This window comes from Chrysochloris asiatica, unplaced genomic scaffold (genome assembly GCF_000296735.1).
Source record: "Chrysochloris asiatica unplaced genomic scaffold, ChrAsi1.0 scaffold00175, whole genome shotgun sequence".
Lineage (NCBI taxonomy): Eukaryota > Metazoa > Chordata > Mammalia > Afrosoricida > Chrysochloridae > Chrysochloris > Chrysochloris asiatica.
Genome location: NW_006408693.1, coordinates 6,867,827 through 6,876,934, shown reverse-complemented (window position 1 = coordinate 6,876,934; position 9,108 = coordinate 6,867,827). Strand labels below are relative to the sequence as shown.

Below are 9,108 nucleotides of genomic sequence, written 5' to 3'. Positions count from 1 at the left end.
GAAGGGAGGGGAAGGTAGAGCACAGGTCAGGGGACAGACACATCATAGTTTGGGTGTTAGGGAGGACAATACACAAGAAGTGGGGAAGGATGGAAGAACAAGGTAAATAGGGGAGCACTTTAAGCAGGTTTGCATGGGCACTAAATGGGACTAAATGCTCAAACTTGGAACAATAGGGCTTGGTGAAACAGGGATCGAGGCATAGTCTAAATGGATAAAAGAGGGGAAATGATGTTAAGATTCTTGACTGTCTTATGAATATTGGTTTCCCTTGCCTACTATTGTAAAATAAACACTTGAGTAAAAATAAAGCAATATCGTGAAACATGATTACAAAAAGCCTGTAAACCCAACTTCAGCCTATAACTGACTTGAATGCCTAAAAGGTGTTTTAGAACTTGCCCAGTGAAATAGGCTTATTGTGGAACCTTTGTAATGTATAGGACCGTAAGTGGAATCCTGAGCCCCATCCAGAACCTTCTGAAGTGGGATATTACCACTTGAAAGGACATGCAGACCAACCTGGAATAGCTAGAGGAACAAAACATACTTCTTATAAGAAAGACCAGCAGGAAACAAAACAAAACAAAATTCAAAAACAAAAATGGCAGCCTGATCGGTTACTACAAGAACAAATGAGTTGTTCACCGGGGAGCCATCAAGGCAAGCAATCAAGTCCCTTTAGGACAATCCCCTCTCCAAGACTGAAACTCAAAGGGGACACAAGAGCAGGCATGCAAGCTTGCTGGCGACTACATTGGTCTACTGGTGAGTGGAAGTGCATGAAAGGCAGAATTGAAGATATGGGGTGAGTTCAACCACGTTCCACAGACTCCCCTAGACCTGGAAATGAGAGAAAGAAGAGGAAGGACAGTGAGACCTGGGAACTCCTAAGCCTATGGACAAGGACCTAAACACGGAGGGCTAGAGCTGAGAGTGAAGCGTCCAGCTGATATGAAGTAAGTGGAGATGCACAAGAACACCCAGACTTGCAGACAGTAACCATCTGACCTAGCTTCAATGGCTTGATGATCAGAACTCGACTATAGGAAGATGAAGAAATTTGATAAAGGACACAAGTATAAATTGCTACAATTCAATGAACCTGACTTATACATATGGATGTAGTAGCTCAAAATAACAACTGCGAGGGAAGGAGTCTTCACATGCAAGATAAAACATATCCCCTCTGTACACAGGGTTGACAGGGACGGGCAACTTAGACATTGGTCACCTAAAATTGGGGGGAGGGGGAGCTATAAAGGCACAAAGTAGTTAGCTTATAAGTTTTCAAGAAGGAGTTTAATTTCAGAGTGTGCCAGGGAAGGTAGATTCCCCACTGAATAGTTTTCATCTTGTCTAGATGGGTCTGGTGAAAGAAGATGGGAATAATATTCTTATGATGCAACAGTTACTTGTTATCATAACTAACTGCAATTGTCACAACTGTAAATGTAGAAGTTTTGTAACATAAGGGGGGGAGGGGCGGTAGTTAATCTCACATTCCAGAAACAGAGGACCCTAGGACCATTAAGAGAGAAGATAACAAATAGGATGTGGGACTCTATTCAGAAAAGCAGTGCCACTAGAGATGGAGGCAGAGATGAGGACATGGAGAGATAGAGCAGCCGAGGACTCTATACTCATAGAAAGAGAGGGACTGAGTGCTGGTCGCCAGGAGGCAGGCTTGCAGAATGTGCCCTTGGGTTGTTTAAATGATTATGTATTTTTTTAAAAAAAGGAAAGAAAGAAAGAAGACAAGTATTATAATGAAATGTGCAAAGATCTGTTCTTAGAAAACCAAAAGATAAAAATACACTCTGCCATTTCTGAAGGTGAAAGACCTGAACAAACAATTCAATTTAAGACTTGCAATATTGGAGGACTGTATGGACAAAAAGGAGTTCAGTGGTAAGGTAAAATGGTTCAACCACTCTAGAAAACAGTATGTGCTTCCTCAGAAAGTTGGAAATAGAAATACCTTATGATCCAGAAGCTCCTCTACTTGGTATAGATCCAAAAGAAACACAAGCCAGAACATGAGTAGATAAATGCATACCAATGTTCATAGCATCATTATTCACAATTGCAAAAAGATGGAGACAGCCTAAGTGCCCAACAATGGAAGAATGGATTAACAAACTTTGGTATATATACACAATAGAATATTATGCTATATTGAAGAATAACCAGGAAGCTGCAAACCATTACATAACATGGATGAACCTTGAGGACATTATGCTGAGTGAAATTAGCCATGAAAGGACAAACACTGCATAAGACCAATATTTTAAAGCTTAAGAAACGATAGCCATACTGAAAAAAAAAAAAAGAAAAACTTTATTGGTTTTTAGGGGTGAAGGGAGGGGAAGGTAGAGCACAGGTCAGGGGACAGACACATCATAGTTTGGGTGTTAGGGAGGACAATATACAAGAAGTGGGGAAGGATGGAAGAACAAGGTAAATAGGGGAGCACTTGGCTTAATGTACTGGACTGCAAATTAGGTTTGAATCGCAAGGTTGGTGTTTCAAACTCACCTGCTGCTCCTCAGAAACTCTACCCGTGGTCACTATGGGTCAGAACCAGGTCAACAGCACTTAACAACTGCAACATGGTTATTAAAAGGAGCCCAGGTAGCATAATGAGTTATGTGTTTGAATCTACTAGCTGCTCCATAGGAGAAAGATAAGTCTTTCAGTTTTTACAAACATTTTTGTTGTTGTTAAGTGCCATCGAGTCCAGCCCAGGAAATCCTATACAGGGTCACTAAGAGTTGGAACCAACTCACACCACTACTACCACCATCAAGGGCAAAATAGTGAATACTGTAGAAATTATCCAAAGAAGATGGAAGGAACGTACAGAGTCACTGTACCAAATGTTCACCCATTTCAAGAGGTAGCAGATGATCAAAATCCAATGGTACTGAAAGAAGTCCAATGCACTGAAGGCAATGTCAAAGAATAAAGCTTCGGTAATTGATGGAATAAAAAACAAAATCCTTTAACAAACTGATAAAGCATGGAACACTCACTTATGCATGCCAAGAAATTTTGAAGACAGCTAGCTGACTAATTGGAAGAAGCCCTATTAGCGTCTATTCCAAAGAAAGGTGATCCAACGGAATGTGAAAATCAAAAATACCAACGGAATGCAAAAATCAAAAATATCACATGTAAGTAGAAACAGCTGCAACATTATAACAACAGGGAACTGCCAGAGGTTCAAGCTGGGTTCAGAAGACAATGTGGAATTAGGGATATCACTGCTAACGTCAGATAGATCTTGGCTGAAAGCAGAGCATATCAGAAAGATGTTTACCCGGGCTTTATTGATTATGCAAAAGCCTTTGACAGTGTGGATCATGACAAGCTAAGGATTACATTGTAGAGAATGAGTACTCTGGAACCCTTAATCATGTTCCTTCTGGAACACTTAATCGTGCTCATGAGGAACCTGTACATAGACCAAGAGGCAGTTGCTTGAACAGAATGGTTTAAAATCAGGAAAGTTGACTGGAGTTTTTGTCTATCGAATTTCCTTTCTATGAGTAGTTTGAATTTAATTACTGATATGACTAAAGTAATACCACTGGGGTAAGTTCTTATGCAATTGCCTCTTCCAATTCTCCTAAAGACTTTCTCTTGTTTCTTGTATCTGTAAGACAAGAGAGTTTCTAGGATTGTAGCACTGTTGAACAGGTGGGTGTCCACACAGCCCTATATAATGGGCCTACTCATTGGATGAGTATCTTGATAAACCATAAAGCCATTCCAGCACTATACCATAAACAGTACATTAGATGCTTCTTCTATAGAGTTCCATTAGGTATTTAGAGAGGAGAGGGGCAGTTTCACTTCTCAAGATAAATGTATCCCACTACAAATTTTATCCAGTCCACCAGGCTGGTTTTACCTGCTCTGCAATTGGTCATCCATGACTGATCCATAGTGAGCTGTGGGTCTTACATCAACCCAAATATACTTTTCCATAAATAGGGCCTTCTTTCACCTGTATAAATGCCATCAATTAGGAGATACTGTCACCTTATTGCTTATGCCACCATGCTATGTTTTTCTATATCCAGCTAATGGACTTTATTAATTTCTCTCATTCATTAGTGAAATTAAGTGAAGTCATGATACTGATTTTAAAAAAAAAATCAAGAATTTGGAGGGGTTTTGAGCTGTTATCACCTTAACCGATACCTGTTGGGTTTGAACTGCCTACCTTGGGATAGCAGCTTAATGCTTATTATTATATTTCTTTATACAAGAACTACCTCTTTAATAACACTAGTTCTTTCACAAGATTCTCAATTTAGTTTTACTTTCTAACACTTCAGTTCAGAGCACGTCACCTGTTTTATAGCACAGTATCATTCTTGATAAGAAATAAATATAAAACCCACTCTCAAAATGAAATATTCACCCTCTTCTGTCCCTCTCATTTAGATACACATATTCTAAAACCCATAAACAAAGATAACCATTTCCATTGTTAATGAGAACACAGATTTTATGTTTTTCACATAAACATGAAGACTGATATTAACAATATTTTCTAATTCAACTAACATCTACTGAGTATTAAATATGTACCACACACTGTCAAGTGTTGTATGTACAGTATTTAACAGCAATCTAATAAAGTAGTAACAAATACTAATAATTCCATTTTATAGATAAAGAAACATAAGTTCAAAGTTGGTACCTTGTCCAAAGTTATCAGCAACTACCAGGCAAAGACATCATTAAAAAAGAAAATTATAGACCAATATACATCATGAACATAGATGCAAAAATTCTGAACAAAATCCTACACAAAAGAATTCAACAATATATTTTAAAAAAATACATATATATATATATATATATATGTATTTTTTTTTATATATATACACACACACACACACACACATCATGACACCTGATAAAAAAAAACCCTCAACAAAGTAGGAATTGAAGGGAAATTCCTCAACATAATTAAGATTATATATCTAAATCTAACAGCCAACATATCATCAATGGAGAGAAACTGAAAGCATTCCCTTTGCAAACAGGAATCAGACAAGGATACCCTTTATCACCACTCTTATCAATATTGTGGAGTCCTGGTGTGGCACTGTGGGTTAATCACTGGACTACAACATCGGTTTGAGCTTCATGATTAGCAGTTCAAGCTTATCAGCTGCTCCTCGGAAACCCTATGCAGGGTCGCTATGAGTCAGAACTGACTGGGTAGCAGCTAACAACTACAACATTCAATACTGTTAGAAGTCTTGTTGTTGTTAAATGCTATTGAGTCAGTACCAACTCATAGTGACTTTATGGACAACAAAATGAAACACTGCCAAGTCTGCACCACTATCACAACTGTTGCTATGCTTGAGGCCACTGATGTGGCCACTGTACCAATCTATCTCATTGGGAGCCTTCCACTTTTTTTGCTTACCCTCTACTTTACCAAGCATGATATCCTTCTCCAGGTACTGGTCCCTCCTGATGATAGTACGTCTGAAGTATGAGAGATAAAGTCTGGCCATCTTGGCTTCTAAGGAGCATTCTGACTGTACTTCTTCCAACACAGGTTAGAAGTCTTAGCCAGAGCTATAAGGCAAGAAAGGAAGTTATAGGTAGCCACACTGGCAAAGAAGTAAAACTCTATTTGCAGTTGATATGATCCTATACATAAGAAATCCCAAAGACTGGCAAGAAAATTGTTGGAACTCATTGAAAGATAAAGCGAAGTGGCAGGCTACAAGATCAATATACAAAAGCCAGTTGGAATCCATTAATAAAGACAGCTCTGAAAAGGAAATTAGGAAAACAATACCATTTACAATCGCTACCCAAAAGATGAAACACTAAGGAATAAATTAGCCAGAGACACAAAAGATGTATACAAAGAAAACTACAAAACACTACTATATGAAACCAAAAGAGACTTGAGACTATACTAATAGATAGGAAGATTTAACATTATGAAAATGTTAGCACTAACTAAAGCAATCTATAGATATAATGCAATCCCAATCAAGATTCCAAAATCATTCCTTAAAGAAATAGAAAACTGATAAATGATCACTATATGGAAAGGAAAGAGACCTAGGATCAGTAAAGCACTGCTTAAAAAAAACAAAGATGGTGACCTCTCACTTGCAGATCTCAAAATTTGCCACACAGCCACAATAGTCAAAACAGCTTGATACTAATACAAGAAAAGACACATAGATCAACGAAGTAAATGTAACCACGTAATATTATCTGTTCTTTGACAAAGGGAAAAAACACATTAAATGGGAAAGAAAGAGTCTCTTCAAAAAACGGTGCTGGTAAAATTGGAAACCCATTTGCAAAAGAATGAAACATGACCCATACCTCACACCATATACAAAAACAAGCTCAACATGGATTAAAGACCTAAATGTACAACCTAGAACTATATAGGTCATCGATGAAAAAATAGGTACAAACTCAAGGATTCTAATATATGGCATAAATTACTACTAAACATTACTGAAAACATACAAATAGTAGAAGACAAAACAGATGACTGGGTCCTCCTAAAAATTAGACATGTATGTGCATCAAAAGATTTCACTAAAAGAGTAAAAAGAGAGTAAACACACTGGGGAAAACTTTTTTGCAATGACAGATCAGAGAAGGGACTAATTCGTGAAATTTATAGAAAACTACACCTTTACAAGAAAATGACAAACAACTCAATTAAAAAAAAAAAAAAATAGGCACAAGACATAAACCAAGCTCTTCATCAAAGACAACTTTCAGGCAGCCAACAAACATATGAAGAAATGTTCACAATCAGTCATTGTTGCTATTACTGTTAAATGCTGTCAAGTTGTTTCCAATCCAGAGTGACCCTATATAGAGGTTCCAAGGAGCGTCTGGTAAGCCTGAACCGCTGACTTTGTGGTTCAAAACGACTTTGCAGTCCAGTGCATTAATCCACAGCACCACAACATGACTTCTCATTGTTGTTGTTAAGTGCCACTGAGTCAATTCTGACCCACAGTGATCCTGTATAGGGCTTCCAAGGAGCAGCTGGTGAGCCATGAACCGTTGATTTTGTGGTTCAAACTGACTTTGCAGTCTAGCACATTAACCCACAATGCCACATCAGGACTCCATCTTTAAAGATAGATGATGATAAGTGCACATTTTCTATTTTCTCTATGAAGTAGAGATTCATGTTTTCTGCTGGGTATGTCAAATACAAGAAACTTGCGAATCATTATTTTAATTCTGAACAACCACTACTGGGCAATGGCAAAAGTAGGACCACCCTTTACAAATAAAGACATCAAGGCTCAAAAAAGGTAACAAAGTACCCCAAAGATTTAGTATAGTGACATTTAGTATTGTTGTTGTTGTTATGTGCCATCGAGTCGGTTCCGACCCATAGCAACCCTGTATAGGGTTTCCGAGGGTGTAAATCTTTACGGGAGTAGAAAGCCTCATCTTTCTCCCGCGGAGCACCTGGTAGTTTCGAACCGCTGACCTTAAGGTTTGCAGCCCGATTCGTAACCACTACGCTACCAATAAAACTCAAATAACTTTAAGATCTTTTGATTCAGAGGCCAGAACACTTTTCATTTCACCACACAGTGACGCACTCTGAATCTGATTATCTTTAATACACATGGGGAAAAATGGTGAAACATACAAACAGATAAAACTACCTTTCTAAGAGGCCATTTTGTGTGGAGTCAAGTGGGGAAAGGATTAGAGAAGCCACGGACGCCTGACAGAGATGCAGAGCTAGAGGTATGGACATTCTTTTTTTTTTTTGGTATCTTTCTGTTAGTCCCTTGCTGTCTGTGTACCTCCATTCTGGTAACTATAGGGGTGCCTGAGCTAGTGGACACTCCAGCCCCACCCTCGGAGGGTTCTACTACGCATGTGCATAGATGTCCTCGAAATGTAAAGAGACAATATCCACTTAAAATCAACTGGCTGACAGATACTCAGCCCAAAAGCAGGCCTTGACCTTTTCTTGTTTGCTTTTTGTTATGTTTTTTTAACACAGGAAAGAGAAGGAGAGGGCTGTAGGGAGGAAAAGAGACGTCATATTAGGCTACAGATTTTTTTTTTTTTAATTTTTAAAAAACAATTTTTTTTTCTTCCTTCTTTTTCTTCTCTCCCTCCTCTCTCTTTTCTGTGAATAGAGACTGCAGTATTGTTCCTGTTTTTGTCATTGCTGTTTTTCATTCTTTTTTTTTTTTTTGCTGGTATTGTTTTGCTGTTATATACTCCCCCTTCTGCCTTTGGAGGACTCTTTGTCTCCGTATATTACACAAGAAGAGTCAGCGACTGCTACCATACAGCCAACCTACAATCACACCCTATAAAACACCAAAACCCAGGCAAGAACCAACACCAACTGCCATATAGCAGGGAAACAGACAACACCTGTGAAAGTTACTCTGAGTTAAACAATAAGAAAAGTTAAAACAGAAGCCCACATCCTGATCACACCTTCCTGGAAGCAATCAGAAAGCATAAAAAATACCAAAACACATACTCAATTAAGTATTAAGGCACAGATAAGCATTCAACATGTCCAAGAAGCAAAAGCAGATGACCACATCAGCACATGTCCAGAAACAAGATAAAGTGTCTGAGACAAATGACCTAGAAGTAGACCTGGACTCCATTCTGGAAGGAGGGCAGTCCTTGGAAATGCCTGATATGGAATTTAGAATAATGATCATAAAATGTTTCAAATCATTTTACAATGGAGTTGAGAAGAAGCCAGGTAAGTGCAACAGGAACAATTAAATAAGATAGCTACAGCATTGGAAACAATTCAAAACCTACAGAAAGAAGTCCAAATGATCAATAACAAAATAACAGAAATAGAGAACACTCTGAAATGGCAGAGGAGTAGAAGGGAGGAGATGGAAGGTAGAACCAGTGAGCTGGAAGACAAATCTAAGAATACCACTAAGACAGAAGAACAAACACAAAGAAGGATAAAAAATTCTGAAGATGGTCTAAGATTCATGTTGGACAACATGAAGAGGAATAACTTAAGAATTATCGGCATTCCAGAACAAGAAGAATCCCACAAGTGCACAGAGGAAA

General features: G+C 38.3%; 1 protein-coding gene across 3 annotated transcripts in view; it reads right to left on the bottom strand.

Annotated features, from left to right (window-relative positions):
• The window catches only part of PPP1R12A (protein phosphatase 1, regulatory subunit 12A), a 253,983-nt gene that overhangs the window by 132,929 nt on the left and 111,946 nt on the right, over positions 1 to 9,108 (bottom strand). The window lies entirely within an intron of this gene.